The 19,372-nt window shown below is 36.1% G+C and overlaps 1 protein-coding gene across 1 annotated transcript in view; it reads left to right on the top strand.

The window, feature by feature from the left end:
- ERBB4 (erb-b2 receptor tyrosine kinase 4) overlaps positions 1-19,372 on the top strand; it is a 796,211-nt gene that overhangs the window by 302,637 nt on the left and 474,202 nt on the right. The gene's annotated exons all lie outside the window — the stretch shown is intronic.

Raw genomic sequence — 19,372 nt, forward strand, 5'->3', positions numbered from 1 at the left:
GACTAAGAATGTATTCTTCATACAAGAATTCATAGGATATATAAAATCCATAGGATACATCTAATCTCGTTTTCAATATGTTTACACACTTTTCAGGAGCACTGTCTTGTATAAAGAAGACTAAAACAATTTGAATACTGATAGTACAGTAAACTGTTTAGTGGATAGTGAATTATTTAGAGAACTACAATAATTTTAATAAGTCTATACTTAGATAAGTAGTAAAACAGTGATTTCAAATACTTTAAATGTAATAAATATGTCTAGAAATGGTAATAACCTTAGTAGTTGAACCATCTCAAAAACCTAAACAACATTATGCAGCTTTGATATCTGTTTTTAAAATTATTATTATATTAGGTTTGGTAAAGGAAATGAAGGTTTTTCATATTATACTGCTTGGTTGACAAGACTCTGGTTCTATGAGTTATATGACAAAGCTTTTTTAATAATCATGTTTAATTATGACATTCTTTCATCAAAAGTAGGTAGTAGGTTCGTCAGTCTGTTCTATGCTTCTGTGTCACTGAATCTATTCTGTTCATCAGTTTATTAAGTTCTTTAGATTCCGCGTATAAGCGAGACCATGTGATGTTTGTCTTTCGCTGCCTGGCTTATTTCACTCAGCATAATATTCTCCAGGTCCCTCCATACTGTCCCAAAGGGTACGAGATTCTTCTTCTTTACAGCTGCGTAGTATTCCATGGTGTGAATGTCCCACAGCTTTTTTATCCACTCATCTACCGATGGGCACGTGGGCTGTCTCCAGATCTTAGCTATTGTAAATTGCTCTGCTATGAACATAGGGGTGCATGTATTCTTTCTGATTAGTGTTTCAGGATTCTTGGGATATAGCATGGATTAGACTGATGAATCTCGGAGGGGAGATTGGGGTGGGTGGGGAGAGATTAACCAAAGAATTTTTATGCATATATGCCTAACCTATGGACACAGACAATAGTGTGGTGAAGGCCTGGGTAGGGAGTAGGTATGGGATGGAAGGGGCCAATGGGGAAAAAGTGGGGACATCTGTAATACTTTCAACAATAAAGATAAATTTAAATAAAGAGGTTAAATTATTTGGAAATTGATCAAACAAAAACAAACATATGATGCCGTGTGGTGGATGCAAGCATCATCATGAATAGTGGTCCCAGCCCCGCTGGAAATGGCTCAAGTCATTGTCTAGGAAATCAGCGGATGCTGCTGCTCAGCTGCCCTCTGCTGTCTCCTCAGCTTCTGAATCTGGCTCGGAGCCCTCTCTCGACTAACTCACACATCTCCCCTTCATATGATAAACTGCTTATAAAAATGGTTCTTATTTAAAAAAAGTAGAGAGTAGAAGTTATCTAAATCCTAGAATGAGAGGGCCTAAAAAGAACTTAACTTTTTCTTTTGTTATTTGGATTTTTATTTTGAGAGGGAGACACATGCAAGGTATTCTAGAACAGCCATTTAAAGGAATATATCTGAGTATTCATTATTAAAATTTGTGTGCAAGATTTTCACCTGTCCTGATTGATTATTTTCAGATAGATTTTATTATTCAACATCAAAATGGAATCTTTATGGTAGATGAGCTGATTTGAAGATTTGTTTAGAAATACCAAGAAACTTGATGATGTCATAGAGAAGAAAAACAGAGATGAATTTGGAATCAGGGAAAATCAATAGTTTAAATAGTCTTTTAGATAAAGGCAATCTTAGATCTTTGTTTTACTTCTTATGATTTATTTACTTTGTTTGCTATGTAGTCTTTGTGGAACTAATAATTTATTCTTATACAAGAATTTATAGGATATATAACATAGATATAGAAGATTATACCGGCTTAACAAAATATAGTCATGAGCATTATAAGTGATAGTATTTAAAATAAGTAACATAAAGCTATTTTGATTACTATATATTTTATAATTTTAAACTCTTATAGCTAACAAAATAGCATGATCGAAAATAGAATTTAATAAATTTTTAATCTTTAGAAATACAAAATTTGATATACAGATCTTTGTGCAACAGACTCTGTATAATTGGGTAGTCTACTTTTTAGGAACCATTGTGAAGTAAAAATTAAGTTAATAGAATTAATTTATTTGGGAAATAATAAAATAAGGATCAAGGTTTCTACTTGGAGCAAGAAATAAGTTGGTTATTTAAAACAGTAGTTGTTGGTTTCAAAGTTGCATGTCTAAAAGTTCATATTAACTCATGCACATATCTCTACTTTTTATCTATTTAGTTAAAGATAACTCTAATAGGCTCTTTTCCTTATTGATGACATCTTTTTTGTTCCACTCATCTTTTGTTCCTTTGGAAAATAACAATTTCTAACTGTGTCATATATTCATTCACTCAGCAAATGGTGTTAGCCCAAGGATACAATAACACCTAATCCATTGTTCTTCATTTCAACAATCTCATAGTCTCGTAGGGGGTTACAGAAATGTAACACATAAGTATTGTAAATAAGTATGTTTGTATATATACATACAATATGTATTATATATATACCCTTATACACATATATAAAATTTTATAGTTATTAAGACAGAAATAAGAAGTCAGAATCAAAATGAAGGTATGCTTTTGTGTTCATGGTAGGTGTGGGTGCTGGGCCAGGAAAGGAATGTCTCATTCTGAAGGATTCAGGAAAGATTTTATCTAAACAGTGCTTGAATTGAATCATTCCAAAGCACATCATTGTCCAAAATTGGCCCATTAAAATAAGTAGAGTCCATGTAAAAGAAACCTAGTTATTTTATATTAGATTATCATTTTAAATAAGTTTTGAATTTTATGAGTGAATATTAAACTTGCATTAACCTATCTTATGAATTACACAGCCCTTAGACATACTTATATAGCTGTAATTCATTGAGCAACTTCGTATAGAGTGTGCACTTGTCCTTTCCCTAAGAATGATCCAAACCTATAATGTGTTTAGGAAGACGTATCATGGATAGAGGTCTCACATTTTATTGTGGAATTTATTTCTGTCTTTAGGAACTTAAGAAATTACTTTTGTTTTTAAAATATTTTCCATACTTATGTTCATCTCTTATTAGCAAAGTCATAAACCACTCTAATTTCTATGATTCGTGAGAGCAGTTTACCCAGATACCCTGTTTATCTCTTTCAACATCTGACTAGTGGGTGTCTAGTAAAGTGCCTAAAATATAATAGGTTTTCATTAAGTATTTTTTGAATGGACAAATTAATGATTACTTTCTTAATACGCAATAATAACTATAGATCACTATTTTGCATATGATGTATCCTCTAGAGGAATGAATATGTGAATCCCTTATCATGTGGTTTCAGTGTGAGACCGCCGCAGATCAGGTGTGTGGGCGTAAGGCACAGGCTGGGTCAGTCTGAGTCCCTTCCCATGAGGATCTGAAATTGTGACCAGGAGTATTTAGTTTCAAATGTGAGAAGACAACCACTTTTTTTCTTGTGCTTGAATGTCAGAGAGAGCTATTCAGACAGCAGAATGCAGGTAACACATGGAAACAGAGACAGAGAACATGGAAATATCATTCACCCCAAATTATTGATGAGGGAAGCATTCATTTCCAAGTTTCAGTCTGCTTACGAAGACTGGCTGCATTCTAGCCACTGAATTCAGAAGATGCTCCTGGAACTTGGTAGTAACTTTCATTTCCTCTTTTTTTCCTTAAGTGAAATAGGGTTGTTTTCTTTTACTATAACTAATATATCCCTTTTAGTACATTTTCAAAAATCTCAAAAACAGAAAAATTGGGCCTCTGAAATTGTATTGAAGATGTGCTCCCATATAATCTAAAAAAACCAAACTTCCAATATTTTGGAAATACTTCATTAATCTTACTACATATATTTTATTGAAATACTGTGAAGTGTATTATTTCCATGATGGATTTATTGTATCAACTTGATACTTATTTCTGTAAACATCGTAAACTCAGCTTTGTTGTAACCTCCAAGTTTTTACACTTTTTTCTTGTAAAAAAAAAATCTAGTTGACAATATTGAACATTAGACCCCTGAGACTCTACATAGTTGCAAGAAAAAGGCCCTAAAACTTATTTACTATGTACTTTATCAGTGTCACAGGTTAAGACATATAATATAAAACAGCAAGTTGTAAAAAATTACAGATTTCTGCTACTGTTTCATACTGTGAACCTCTTATACAAGGCAAAATATAGCAAATAATGGGAATGAACTATTAGATCTTTTACCCTCATTAGAATTCTGAGTTTTTTCTATTAGATCTTTTACCCTCATTAGAATTCTGAGTTTTCTCTCCTGTGTCATTGCATTGGTCTTCCTGACCACTGCTGGCATTTATAACTCAATGCTTCTAATCAGACACTAGACCTACCAGCTTTTATACCTTAAATTTATTTTCTCTGTTTTATATATTCACTTTAAGGAAATGAGCATTCAGTGTTAACTAAATATAAAGCAGGTGATATATAGTGCAAAGTATATATATATGAAGTGTTAGTACCTAACCTTAACCAGTGCCATAATAGGTATCAATTTTTAATCTTTTGCTTGAATTTGTTGTGAGCAAATTGTTTTGGAAATATTATTTATTAGGATTAAGAGATAAATTTATTTAGCAGTTGATCTACTGACCTAGGATATTAACAATATCAGCAATTCATTGGACTTCCGTATACTTAAACCTAGAGGCCTTAAATCTTAATGATTATGCATCTCTTTTATTACTGAAAAATGAATAAAAATAAATAATACATTAAGACATCTTTTCAAGTAGTAGCAATAATATTCTATGATTGATAGCAAAAGGCAGTGGTTTTGAAAACTATACTTTTTAAAAAATATATTTTTACTGAGTTTATTGGACTTACATTGGTTAAGGGACATAAATGGTGATGGAAGGAGACTAGACTTTGGGTGGTGAACATACAGTACAATGTACAGATGATGTGTTACAGAATTTTATACTTGAAAATGCAATTTTATTAGGTGAAAAACTATACATTTTTATTTTTTTAATTTTTTTCACCTTTTTAATTTTTCTTTTTATTTTTAAATTTTTTTTGTTTAAAATATTACAGGTGTCCTTTTTTCTTCCCAATGACCCGTTCCACCCCATCCCACCCCCCTCCCCAGTCCCTTTCCCCACCACTGTTCGTGACCTTGAGTTGTGCATATGTGCAATAAGTTCTTTGGTTACTCTCTCCCCCTCCACCCACCCGCCCCCCCTCCATCCCTCTGACATTCGTCAGTCTGATCCATGCTTCCATGTCACTGAATCTATTCTGTTCATCAGTTTATTAAGTTCTTTAGACTCCACATATAAGTGAGATCATGTGTCTTTCTCTGCCTGGCTTATTTCGTTTAGCATAATATTCTCCAGGTCCCTCCATGCTGTCCCATCGGGAACGAGATCCTTCCTCTTTACAGCTGCGTAGTATTCCACGGTGTAAATTTCCCACAGCTTTTTTATCCACTCATCTACTGATGGGCACGTGGGCTGTTTCCAGATCTTAGCTATTGTAAATTGCAAAATTCATAATCACATGTGTTATTCATTATCTGAGGTTACATTTTAAAAAATATTTTTGCTTTAAAAATGTATAGTTTTGTGGGACATTTACAATTTATAAAAGTTATACATTTTTAAAGCAAAAATATTTTGAAAAACATTGACTCTTTTTATTGTATATTTGGCAGAGCTATAGGGAGTTTTATTGAAAATAGAAGAAATGCCATCTAAAACTATCCATTAAAAAATAACTCAATTGCCCTGGCAGGGTGTCTCAGCTGGCTCGAGTATCATCCTCTACACCAAAAGGTCACAGGTTCAGTTTCCGGTCAGGGCACATACCTAGGTTTTGGGTTCAATTCCTGGTCGTTGGAACATATGGGAGGCAACCGATTGATTTCTCTCTCTCTCTTTCCTCTCTCTATCTCTCTCAAATCAATAAAACATATCCTCGGGGGAGATTAAAAAATAATTTTAATACATAAATAAATAAAACAATTATTTCTATATAGCAATCATATAAATTGTTCATTTTTTTCTATCAAAGAAAATATACTGTTCTTAAATTCAAATACTATCTTTGTCTTCTAGTTAATAATTAATATTTTATAATGTCATGGAACTCTCATTGTCTTTTATTTGTATATATCTGGGATTCTTCATGTATGACAATGTTGCTTTCAACCATTCTCCATAACACGTGGAATTAGCATTGCTTTTCCAGTGCTGGTAATGGACATGCATTGTTTCGTACTCACACGTAGCTTCTCTTTCGACTAAGGACAGATATTTCAAAGAAAGCAGATGAAGCTGTAACTCAGAGACTACACATGCTGACTGGCTCTGTAACCAGAGACCTGGGCTTCATTAGCATGGTTTTGCGACAGTAAAATCAGGGATGGTACACAACAAAAATGAGTTTCAAGTTGCAGAAAAGAGCCCTGCTTTTGCAGATCCCTTAGCTGTTTTCAGCAGGGTGAGCAACCAGTCAGGCTTAATATCAAATTCTGAAATACTTACATTTCAGCCTACATCAAAGCAGGTGACTAGAATGAAATCCCACAGCATAGGGGGTGGTTTTATATTTGCTTGTGCTTGTTCCCCATATTCTCTTCACTCACATTTAAATCTGGGCCTGGGCTAAGCTTTCTGCTGCATAGCATGATTTAGCAAAATGTTGGCAATTTTATATTTAAAAATAAATAGATAGCATACAAAATACTTTATTCTCTTGGTTTGGAAAATGATTTATTGAATACTTTGTGTAAACACTAGCTACCACGGCCTATCTGTGATTGTTTTTAGCTCATTAAATACCAGCTAGAAAGACTTGTGTGGGAGAGAGATTGTGTTGGAGGGACTGATTGAAATCAAGATGAGGAAAGTTGTCATATTTTAGAGTCATTAAAAATCGGAGAGGAAAACACAATTTGAATGAAACATCTATGGCGTGATAAGGTGGGTCCGCATGTATTATATTCTCACATTTGCCTAACGAGAATATAAATGTAGCATTTTCTAATACAGCATGCCTGTTTCAGCTGTTCACATATTTTGATTGGATTGCAAAGTAAGGGAGAGCAAGCCTGAATTTAAGTTTTCCTGAATAGCTTTGTGAGATAAATAAGTGGTATATTTGTAGCTCCGTTAAATGGAGGGCAGGGAAATAAGATTCCTACATCAAGTTTTTATATTCTTCAACTACTTACTCATTGAGCACAATAGTGTTTTTCTTCTATGTCACTAATTGGAACAGCTGTCAAGAAAAGACTGTGAAAATCAACGTTCAAAATACTTAGAGCAAACCATCTTTATGTTCAAAGAAACTTCACCTTCAAGGAATACATCAGTCAGGTCAGTAGCATGACAATAGGGTGTTCCAACTTTATATCTAATTTCTCTTTTTGTCTGAATTTCATGTACAACTACATTTGTTGTGAAATATAATGTATGTGCTCTGTTTAGATGACAAAATTTTAGCTGGGTGCTATGGGGAATACTAAAAAGGAGGTAGAGAGAATCATACTTAAATATGTCTGTTGGGCCAAAGCAGACGTTCTGGGCTAAATGGAATTTTCAAAGCTTTGATAGTTTCTGAAAGCTGGTCCTACCACTGTTAAACATAATACATATGCAATTTTGTATGTATGTATTTACAGCTGGCTTTTAAATTGAAACTTGTTTTTTGTATTAAATCTAATCATAGAACTTGTATTACATTTGAAAAAGTGTGCAATTTACACTTATCCTGGGGAAATATTTTTTTCCCCTCAGAGGTTAAATATTATTTAATCTGAAAATATACATTGATTAAATATTCTGATGCTGCCCAGCTGGGCGTGGCTCAGTGGTTGAGCACTGACCTAGGATCCAGGAGATGGAGGTTTGATTCCTGGTGAGGGCACATACCCGGGCTGCGGGTTCGATCCCTGGTTGAGGGCGTGCAGGAGGCAGCTGATCAATGACTCTCTCTCATCATTGATGTTTCTATCTCTGTCTCTCTCCCGCTCCCTTCCTCTCTCTGAAATCAATCAAGATATACATAAAAAAAAAAATTCTGATGGTAAATCAAACGATAAAAGTGTCTCTATTCTTGCTTTGGCTGTTATATAAGCATATTTTGAAAACTCTTCTTAATCATTTAAATGAAACATTAAAATATATTCAACAATTTTATGTCTATATTAAAAATATTAAATACACAATAAATTCAGTAGTACCTACAAAAAGATGTACATTTAGTAGAAAATAAATATTTGAGGGAGTATTAGAAAGGATAGATATAAGAAATATATCAGTATAATTTATAATTCTAATATATATGTAAACATATATGCATGTATTATAAATAGAAATTAGTGACCATTTACATTACATATGTAAATATTCATTCACAACAATTTTCTAAGATCGAGTCAAATTAGTGTAACCATACATAATGTTTTAAAGAGAATATTAAAAAAAATAAAACTGCTTAATAGAAGTTTTTTTTAAATCCCTAAATTGTAATTCACTTTGCAGAAAACAGTGCCCTTGTTGAAAATGTACTTAAATTAGAAATGAATTTATTAGGATGCTGAACAGATGCAAAGTGTTCCTTTATACCTCTGGGGGTTGTAGTATTTAAATTTGGCTTAAATGTTGAGTATAATGATTTTATAGGCTTGCATTAACCTGAATTAGAAAAAAATGCAAGTAACAAACCCATTTCACTCTATGATTCTTAGATACTCTTTGAATGGGGGAATTTAGCATATAAAGGTTATTTCTTCACCTCTTTTATTTATAAATATCAAAGACATTGGTTCAAAGAGAGAACAAATGATATGAGTTTTTAAGACTAGAAGCATTTTGACAATGGAATACCTTTTAATTCTAAAATCCAAACACTGGAATAAAATTAAATAAAACCTTTTATAAAAAAATCATAATTATGTGCATTTTTATTAGCTTTACTTTTCTCTGCATCTTAAAATGAAACATTTTATTTTATTTTTTTTAAAAAGACAGACTAACTTGATGTACAATTTTATATGAGATCAAATCAATTTTAAAGGTCTCTCTTCAGTCACATAGAGTGTAATTTAAAGTTCAAAAGTGGAAAAATAAAATGTGAAAACTGTTGCATTTAGAAACACTGCAATTATGTCTTCTGATCCCTAATTTGAACCCATTTAACTATAAAATATTATATTTAAATGTATAATGACAGTCATAAAAATGAAGGTATTTGTTTTAGTAAATACGAGCCTCTTTGAAATCATTTCTATTAACTCTCTACATGGGAATCAAAATATCTAATTGAATGTTGAAGTAAATCCTCTTAAACAATTCAGTCCCACATTTTTTCCCAAAAAGAAAAGTTTTATCAGTCACTGTACTTTCGTCCAAACTCATATACTGTACAACACTGCGAATGAACACCTAAGGTGAACTTTGGACTTTGGGAGATTATGATGTGTCAATGTCGGCTCGTTCTGGGTGAAAAATGCTCCATTCTTGTGAGTGATGTGGTTAACAGGGAAAGCTATTCATAGGCGGGGACAAGGGATATCAGAAATCTCTGTCTTCCTCTCAATTTTGTTGTAAACCTAAACTGCAAAATAAATAATAAAGTTTAAAAAATTCATTGAGGAAATAAAGCTTAAGTTAACTATGGAAAAAGAATACAGGCTATTAAAGAATCAAGAAAATAAAGAAGGAATTCTAGGAATTTGAGGTGTAATTCCACTCGGAAGATCTCCATTTTTAATTCACTGCACAAATGTGGCCGCAAGGAAAGACAAGAAGAGGAAGGATTGGCGTGTGGCACAGGGGGAAGAGTTAGATACAACGCAGATGGGGACGTGGTGGGACATTAAGGTAGAAAGGGGAGGCCGGGCCAGGTTGTGAGGGGCCTTGAAGGCTTGGCAGGCTGTTAAGGTGAAAGTATGGTTTGGGGAACTGAATCTTGTAGCAGGGTGGGATTATTCGAGTCTGAGGCATTAGGTGGATGGAAGCCTGACCTGGATGGGTGCGGTGACAGCGGGAGGCCTGGGATGCCTGAGTGACCTACGTGAAGAAAGCTTACTGGGACTTCATACTGAGCGCAGAGGCCGTGGGTGAGGAGGGAGAGTGAAGGACTCTGGGCTCTCAGAGCCGGCCACGTGGGCACATGTGTCGTCCAGGCTCTAAGAGAAACAAAGGGAGGAGCCAGTTCTTGTTAGAAACACCTGGTGGAAGCTTTTTTGAGTTTCTCTCAGTTTTTTAGGAAAATCCTCTCAAGGGAAATGTGCTTTGCACTCAGCTAAAGTACAGTGTCAGGGCTCAGTCAAATGTCAGGTTAGGAGGGTGGCCAGAGAATGGAAGTGTTAGGAAAGCATCTATCAGCATGACTTTTACTTGCAAAGACGAGGTGACCGCTGCCTTTTTTCAAGCTCTGTAATTAGGTTCAGCAAGCAAGAAGTTAAGCTCAGCAAATGGTTGGTTGTGCTTAAGCCTTTTTTGGCAATGACCTAATTCTAAGAGAGAGCGTTCCCTGAAGGGCTTGGCCTAACCTTTGGTTTACTGAATATAATGACGACACATTTAGAATCAAAGTGGGAAGCTACATTTTTATCGCAGGACACCATTTTAAAGCTGCCCTGATGATAAACTTCACAGATAGCTCCGCTCTGGGCAAGTCCCGTTTGGACTTTCCACCTTATCAGTGGAAGGACTTATTGGATGTCAATGGCATGTGGCTCAGTTGGGCGTTTTTGTCCCCGCTTCTCATGCTGCCAGTGGGGCAGGAGCAACAGCGTCTGCTTTATCCCTCCCCACGAAGGAGGCTGTTGGAAAGCTGCGGGCCTTCCCGGGGGAGCCATCCAATACCCGTCCTAAGGAGGCGGAGCCACCAGTTAACTAGCATGTGATGCAAAAACAGGGATATGTTGAAAGGAAAGAAGCTGAGTCCTTTGCAGAGGGAAAGGCCGCGTTAAAAGCTAGAAGCAAAGCAAAGCAGGTAGGAAAAGCCTGAGGACTGGGCGGATTTGACCAGAGAGGAAGCCAGTAGTGTAGGGATGTGCTCATAATGAAATCATGTGCTAAATGAGCCCCACAGTGCTTCCCAAATGGCTCAGATTTTTAATCTTTCGAGTAGGAAAGCTTCACCTCAAAAACCTTTGACTTCTCTAGTCAAGATTTATAAGGCACCTTTTGCCTTAGTGTCTTCGTGTTTACGCACAATTCGTCTTTTTAATTGAGCGAGTCTCGGCATCCCTGTGAAGTCGTGGGGCAATTTCATTTTTCTGATGAGGGTACCGAGGCCCAGAGAGGTTAACGGACTTACTCGGGGTCATGCTTCAGTAGCTGGCAGGACTTTACCGCAGATCACTCTGAAAAGACTCGCTGAATAACCTACAGTAAAATTTAAGTTTACGGATATTAATGCCCTTTATAGCCTTTACAGAATACATATTGTATCTGTGGCTACCTGCAAGGGAAACCTTATGACAAATCGCTGAACTGTGTTTTCAAACAAAAACAAATCTGGTCTGTGTTGATATTTAATCATTTAATCATGTCCTGTGTAACAGCCTCCAAATATAGGCGTAAAAAAAATCATGTGTCCTGCTAGCATGGATGCAGCTAAAGTGATAGTCAAATTCAGCGATTTTCAACCGGTGTGCCACAAGAATTTTTAATTCGTGAAGTACCTGACTAGTCAGGGGCACTGACCTTGTTTCCCTTCGATTGTCAAATAAAAAAAAAAATGACAACAGCCAACACAACAATAGCCGTCCAGTGTGAATGAATGAAAATTACACCTATTTTTTTGTCAGATAGGGAAAAATATAATTTTTGGTGCTTTGCAGAATTGTAGTCATTAGTTTATGTGTGCTATGAGTTGAAAAAGGCTGAAAATCATTAGTCTAATTCATTGGGTAGTAAAACTGCTCAGCACAGAAGCAACAGCTTTTCTCAGACTACATTCGGACTATTATGTTCAGATAAAGACCCTACATTTAAGGACTGACTTAGATTGCGTCTGTAATAGGCAATTGGGACAGTACCTTTCCAGAAAGCTGTATCTCCAGAGTAACGGTTCAAAGAAGTGGGTGCGTTGACCCTGGTGAGGAGAGTACTGGAGCCAAACACAGTACTTGTTTTCAGATATTTGAAGGGCCCTCATAGAAAAGGGAGGGGCCTAGTTCTGAGTTGTTTCAGAAGACAGAATCAGACAGAAGTTAAAAGGAGTCAGAGTCTGGCTTAAAATAAAAATTTTGCTAACAATTAGAGCATTCTACCCATATAATGGGCTGCCCTGTTAGATGGGGAAAAGGGACAGGAACTCTTAATTGAACACCTTGTATTTTCTAGGCCCTGGGCCATTGGCACCACAAAGCAACAAGAAAGAAAAGATGAAATTAGAGCCTGGCCCATTGTAGACACCTGTTAATAGTAGTTAGTTCTCTTACCTTCCCTAAGTGTTTCTTATATATATTCCCAGTGATCCAATGACATCGTCACTGTCATCAACATTTTGCAGAGGAGCAGTGTCTGCCAAAGTCAAACAGCGAGAAAGAGAAATAGAGAGATGGGGACCCAGCCAGGACTGGAATCCAGGTCTCTCTCTGCAAACCTCACTGCCTTGCAGTTCTCTCTCTCCACTGGATACTCAAACGAGGGACAGGATTTTGTATATTTGGTAGGAAGTTGGTAGAAAACTTCTAAAGTCTTTTTTATTCTGTTGAACTCTTCCATTTTCCAGGAGAACTGTGCTATTGCCCTCGCTGATATTCTGTGCTGTTCAGTTAGACTCGGACTCCTTAAAAAAAGAAAAAAAGGCAGATAGGAACATTTCTAACTTCCCAGGGATGGATTTAGCAAGGTGTCTGGTCTTAGCTGATACACTTCTAGAATCACAGCTTTATCTGAAAACTTTCCCTGAGTTCTCATTAGAACTGTATTCAGCTACGCCATTTGTTACCCAGGTTGTATCATTCAGGGATCTGGAGAGTGTTAAGGCATGGCATAGTTAATACCAGCATGGCCCCTGAACACGCTCCGTACCTTTCTTTCTTTAAAGCTTCATTCCTTGGGTCTCGAATGCTTTTCACTTCTCAGAGTCTTTTATTAAAATGCTAATATGCTTGGGTGGTTTGCCTTGGGAGGGTTAAAGCTTCTTAACCACCATTTGAGCTATTAGGTTTTATCTTGACTGGAGCAACTTGACATTTCACTGATCTTTCTTGATGACTAACAGTTTTGAGTGATGTCACAGAAAGAATCTCAATCTACTCCCTGAGCTGCATTTTGGGTCCCCTCCATATAAGTCTCATGTTACTCTTGCCCTTGCTTTGTCTGTACTCTTTCCTGCCTAAAACATACACATTTATGACTCATTTCTGCATAGCATTTATTTCAAATAGTTAATGGAAAAATAGAAAACCTCGGTTCTAAACTCTCCAAATAATGGTGTGATACCGTGTAAATTATTTAACTCTCTGAGTTTTAGTTTCTTCTTTTGTGAAATGAAAATATTAGATTAGGACAGTATTTTACAGCTTTAGTCAATATTAAACTTTCTTTATAATCTTTTTTGTGACCCACATGAAACTGTACTCTTCTTTTAACGTTTATTGTCATATTTCTATGTAAATAAATATATTTTAAAGTTAAGTTCACGATTACTACCAAAAAAATGACACTCCGATATCTCCAACATAAATATAACATCATAAAACATTAATGCAGAGATAAAGCGTGGCTGCCAAAGACTCTGAGCCCCAGGCTTTCTTTCTCTTCTTTAGAAAAGGAGAATGGCCAGAGTTGGAGGGTTGTTAAAGTTACAGAGACGCCATACTGAGACTTTCTCTTTGATGTAATCAGAAGGAAAACCGTCCATACAATGTGATTCAGTGCTATTTCATGTACTCTACGTACCTGGAATTGTCTTGATTACCACCCTTTGGGATACATTGGACTCAATTGTGTGCAATGGTCTCAAATCTTAGAGCCCATGATTTGGCAGACAAATGTATCATAGGATTCTAACAGTTGGAGATTTGGTAGATTTTCCTTGTGAATTTTAAATTGTATGGAATTCTACAGAAGGAGATATTTTGGGGCCAGTGGAATTTACAGAAGTCATCTAATCTTATTTCTTAGAAAATCCCCCAATGGAGTACGCCAGTCCCCAGTTATTTTGAGAAATGATACCTTGTTGAAAGAAAAAAGATTTCAGTGTCTCATTAATTCTATTTATTTGACCTTGAACAAATTTGAAGGTTTTATTTGAAAAGGAGATCCCCGCAATTAAAATTTTCAAACTTCTAAGGTTTTTGCCAGCAGCCCCCAGTTGGTGGGCTTTGTTGGCTGGCCAGTTGAGTCATGGTGGTGAAACTCTTCTTCAGCAATTCACGGCTGTGCCCCTCAGAGTCGGTGGTGATGTCCCTGCACAAGTCTCAATTACGTACCTCGGTGCACGATTTGAACTTGGGGACACTCTCAACTCATACCGGTCTCCAGCATCAGGTGTTAAAAATGTGTAAACTCTTTGTTTGGTTGAAAACTCCAAGGGCTACACAACAAATTGCCCACAGTATCAAGTTATGCTGAATCTTCCCTCCCTGGGCAAGAGCATAAGGAGGAGGGAAAAGAGAAAGAGACTGGACACCAGCAGTTTACATTCCATGACCTAAGCAGGATTATGTAATTTTGTAGGTTGATGGTCAGATTTAAGCTCTGGGCACAGTTAGTCCCTTCGATTAAGACCAATAGCTAGATAATTTCATAAACAAACCATAAAACTATGATGATGTCTCACTTTAAATGTGCTTTCCAGCTTCAACAATATCATAAGATAAAAAAGATAAATGAATATTCATTGTTTGTTTCATCTAATTTAGACATGTTGAATAAACTGAAATTTTCAACTCTCATGGCTAAGGACATATTTTATGCAGTATATGAGTCTGTTAGTTTTTAGGGAGGAAAATGCAATTTAAAGTTTACAGCAAACCAAAGCAAAACAACCAAAGAAAAATAAAGGAGACTCTCTACTCTTTCCCATTTTCTCAGTTTATTAAAAGAAATGGAATTTAAATTTTTAACTTTGTCTCATAGGCCGTCATAAATCTACAGTTATTCTGTATACATGTTTCCACATGCATGGATTCTATTTTTATAACAAACAGGTATGGTGAGTTTCAGGATTGTGAAGAACAATCATTTAATTTAAATTATTATTTGAACATGGATAGAATAATACTGATAAATTTTATGTTTTATTTTCAAAGTCATAAAAATATACTCCGTGGACCTATGCTCCAAATTAGGTTAACTTCGATCAGTATATCCTGTTATGTGCCAGATACTGTGTTAGATGCTATGGGCACCAGGATGAACAGGGTCAGCTCTTTGAACTTGAGAGCTCACCATCCAAGGGGAGAAACAAAAATCAAATTCTTACCATGCGAAACAATACTGATCATATGGGGGTAGGAACGAAATGCCCGGGCAGCATGAAATAGGGATAGGAGTGATCCACAGACCTGAACTGATGCAGTACACGATGGTATAGTTCACACGTTGATTTCTAGTTCAGCGGGATCACTGTTTTTAAACTGTTCGGATCGACTCATTCCTTCCCAGTTCTTAAGAGCCACTCAGTGCTGAGAGTGAACCATGAATTGCCTTTAAGAACAATTACCTGGCTCTGTTTTGTGTTATGCAAGAAAGTAACATGTACTTAACTACTGTGCTATTTCAAACTGTAAAACTTATTCACAAATGACACTGAATTTATAATACTTCACAGGTCTTTAACTTTTGGAAAGTTTCCCTTTTAAATCATGTATAATTATTATGTTCAAAATGGTAATATCTTTTTTACTTTAGAAGTAGAAGAGCTACATTGTAAAAAAACAGTCAAACACCAAACCGTGTTTGATAGGTAAAGCAGCCTCGCCTCTCTCTATCTAATAACCACTCTCTTCCTTATGCAACTTAAAAATCATTTTAAAATTTGGTGCATATTTACTCAGAAATATTTTTATCTTTTTATCACAAAAGAGAAAAGTCAAAATGCAGGTATGCCATAATTGTTAAATATGCACAGAATTTTGAGGACTTCATAAATAAAAAAAGAATATAAAATATCTCATTTATCATTTATATCAATTGCATACTTAAAAGATAATTTTGATATAGTGTTGAAATCGCCTATATTATTAAAATGGATTTTACCTGTTTCTTTTTACTCATTTAAATATAGGCGTGAAAAAAGCGTTGACTTGCACATGCAGCTGGTAGTTTGATGTGCATGATATTCACTGGAGAGTGTTGGTGGAGGGGTGGGGAAAGACTCCCAGAGGAGTGCCCTTCACCTCAGCGTACCTGAAAGCGAAGAGCAGTGTGAGGAGCACAGCCCAGGCAGGGATAGCAGGTGGGCAAAGCCTCAAGGCTAAGAGAAGCTGGATGGGTTTAAGTAACTGAAAGGAATAGAATAGTCAGTGTTGCTAAACTTCTGGGAGAAAAAAGGGGCGAGCACCCTCTACCTATAATGTAATGGATGGATGGATGGATGGATGGATGGATGGATGCATGGATGGATGGATAGATGGATGGCTAGGTGGGTAGGTGGGTGGGTGGGTGGGTGGATGGATGGATGGATGGATGGATGGATGAGTGGATGGATGGGTGGGTGGGTGGATGCCTGATTAGGTGGATGAGTGGATGGATGGATGGATGGATGGATGGATGGATGGATGGATGGATGGATGGATGGATGGATGGATGGATGTGTGGACGGATGGATGGGTGGATGAATGGGTGGATGGATGGGTGGATGGATGGGTGGATGGATGGGTGGATGGATGGATGAGGAGACAGACACAGCACTGCTCTGTATTACAGAGGATAAAGAGAAATAAAAGCTGAAGTGGAAATATTGGTTAGTTCCCTGCAGAAGTCTAAGCACAAGGAAATAGTGGCTTAGATAATGGAAGTTACTGTCATTTGAAAGGAGTGAACAGATTTGAAACGTTGTTAGGAGATAGAATTAATAATAATTGCTCTTGAGTACGGATTTCTGTGGTTGAGAAAGAAGAATAAGATAGGAGCGCAGTCTGGTGGAAGAGGTTCTGTTGATACTGAGTTAGAGTCCATGGCGGAGATCTATAGGTCAATTTAGGAAATGCTACATTTGAGGTACCAGGGAAACTTTCTAAGTGAGGTTATATCAAGTAGGTTTTTGGTATTATTGCTTATGATGTTCATATCATGCCTAGTGGCATGCCCTTCTGCACATGAGTATAAGGAAATGTTTTTTAATTGTCAAAACAATCACATCATGTTTTAGAAAAATGTATAAACATAAGAGAAACAAGAGAACAAGAGGAAAACCTTCCCATTGAAAAAGACTCTTTTTGCTATAGACTAAATTTTGCTTAAAGGTGAAACAATCAAAGAAATTGCAACAAACACCAAAATTGTTTTTTGAAGTTATCAACACCTGAGAGTCAAAAAGATGAATGAAATAAAATGGTTGTGTTTACCCAATTTATTGAAATCCAGAATAATTTTAGAAGCAAATTGATTAAATTTTTTGATTAGTACAAATAAAAACCTTAAAAAATCAATAGATCACTAAGTTTCCAAATAGGAAAACAGGTTCAAACACCAGAAATAGATAAAATAAAATTATGAGCCCGGCCGGGCGTGGCTCAGCGGTTGAGCATTGACCTGGGATCCAGGAGATTGTGGTTCCATTCCTGGTCAGGGCACATGCCTGGGTTGTGGGCTCGATTCCCCAGTCGGGGGCATGCAGGAGGCAGCCGATCAATGATGACTCTCTCATCACTGATGTTTCTATCTCTCTCTCTCCCTCTCCCTTCCTCTCTGAAATCAATAGATATATTTTTAGAAATTATGAAAATGATCAGTAGTAAATAGCAAAGATACATTTTTAGAAAAAGCCAGAATTAATAAAACATGTTGATCTGACTTGATGTTTTTCTATTTCTAAAATCAATTTCCTCTACGAAGACAAAGGAGAGGGGCAAGTTCAAAGTGCAGAGCTCTATACACATAATTTATTTTGAGAAGGAAATTATCATGGACTGGAAAAACCAAAGTGGAACAAATACTGTGCGAAACAAAGAAAGGTGTGATAAAAAAGAAAAAGAAAAGATAAACCTTGCCCCCTTCAGTAGGGTGGGGATGGGTACCATGGGGGTTGTGGTAAGGATAGAAGGCCACAAAATAAACTTCTAGGAGAGGAAGCTGTTTACAACCTTTTTGTAACTGACACAATCATATTTATGAAAGACCATCTAGTAATTTAAGGGAATAAAATAAGTGAGAAATATGGGCAATGAGTAGTGTTTAGGGTTCTAAGGAATTTCTAACAACTTTCATTTGCCATATAATTTTCAGTTCCAGGTGAGAGAAGTATTTTCAACTTTTTATTTTATTTTAATTTAATTCTTATAGCTCTGGGATAATTAGGATATGGCTTCTTTAGGTATAGATCGATTATTTTTTGTGGTCTGAATGTTTCATAACTAATTTCATAGAGTCCCTCAAGAAGAGTAGAGATCTTTGACCTAAAAGAAAAGAGTGGAAGAGAAATGCTTTAAAGAAAGTTTTTTTCTTTTCTAAGTTAAAAGTAAATTAATAATAAAATATATTTTTATCTTGATACAAATGAATAACACATTTCAGAGTTGCCATTTGTAATTTAATCTTAAATTGATTCCTTCAATCATTGTATTTTGAGTGGGATTTTCTCTCTGTAAGTTTTATTTTGTACATTGCATATCTGTTTATTAGTGCTATTAATGAAAACTCATAAGTTAGCTCTCCATGTTTAAGTTTCATATGTGGAAAAATGCATATTCCCTGACAGACTCACCAATCAAGGACTGGTCCCTTGGCCCTACCCAAGTCTATATAAACAAATAGTCATTAAAAATGGACCACCCCACACATCTCATACACAACACTAAAATGTCAGCAGATTTTGAAATGAGATGATTAGCAATGCAAACTTACCTATGGCTTACCATAAGCAGAATACACAAAACCCTTTATCTCTGGCGACTAGCAGCCCTCCAGAACTGTGCGTTAATGACCCTAAAGGATCCCAAGACCTAGTTATCTAAATGCTTAAAAGGCCCTTTGCATTCGATCAGGATTTATCTTTTCTGTAAAACCTTCCCCACAGCCACTCTAACAAAATGATTCTTCTTTCACTCTCACTGCTCCCGGTATCCACATCCGTTATTTCATTTATCATACTGTACTGCGGTCACATACAGGGTGTCCCCAAAAACGTATGCACGTTTTAGCAGCTCATAGCTCAGTTTTGAACATGAAATGTATTTTAATAAACACTGTCTT

This window comes from Miniopterus natalensis, chromosome 8 (assembly GCF_054644295.1).
Source record: "Miniopterus natalensis isolate mMinNat1 chromosome 8, mMinNat1.hap1, whole genome shotgun sequence".
Classification (NCBI taxonomy): Eukaryota; Metazoa; Chordata; class Mammalia; order Chiroptera; family Miniopteridae; genus Miniopterus; species Miniopterus natalensis.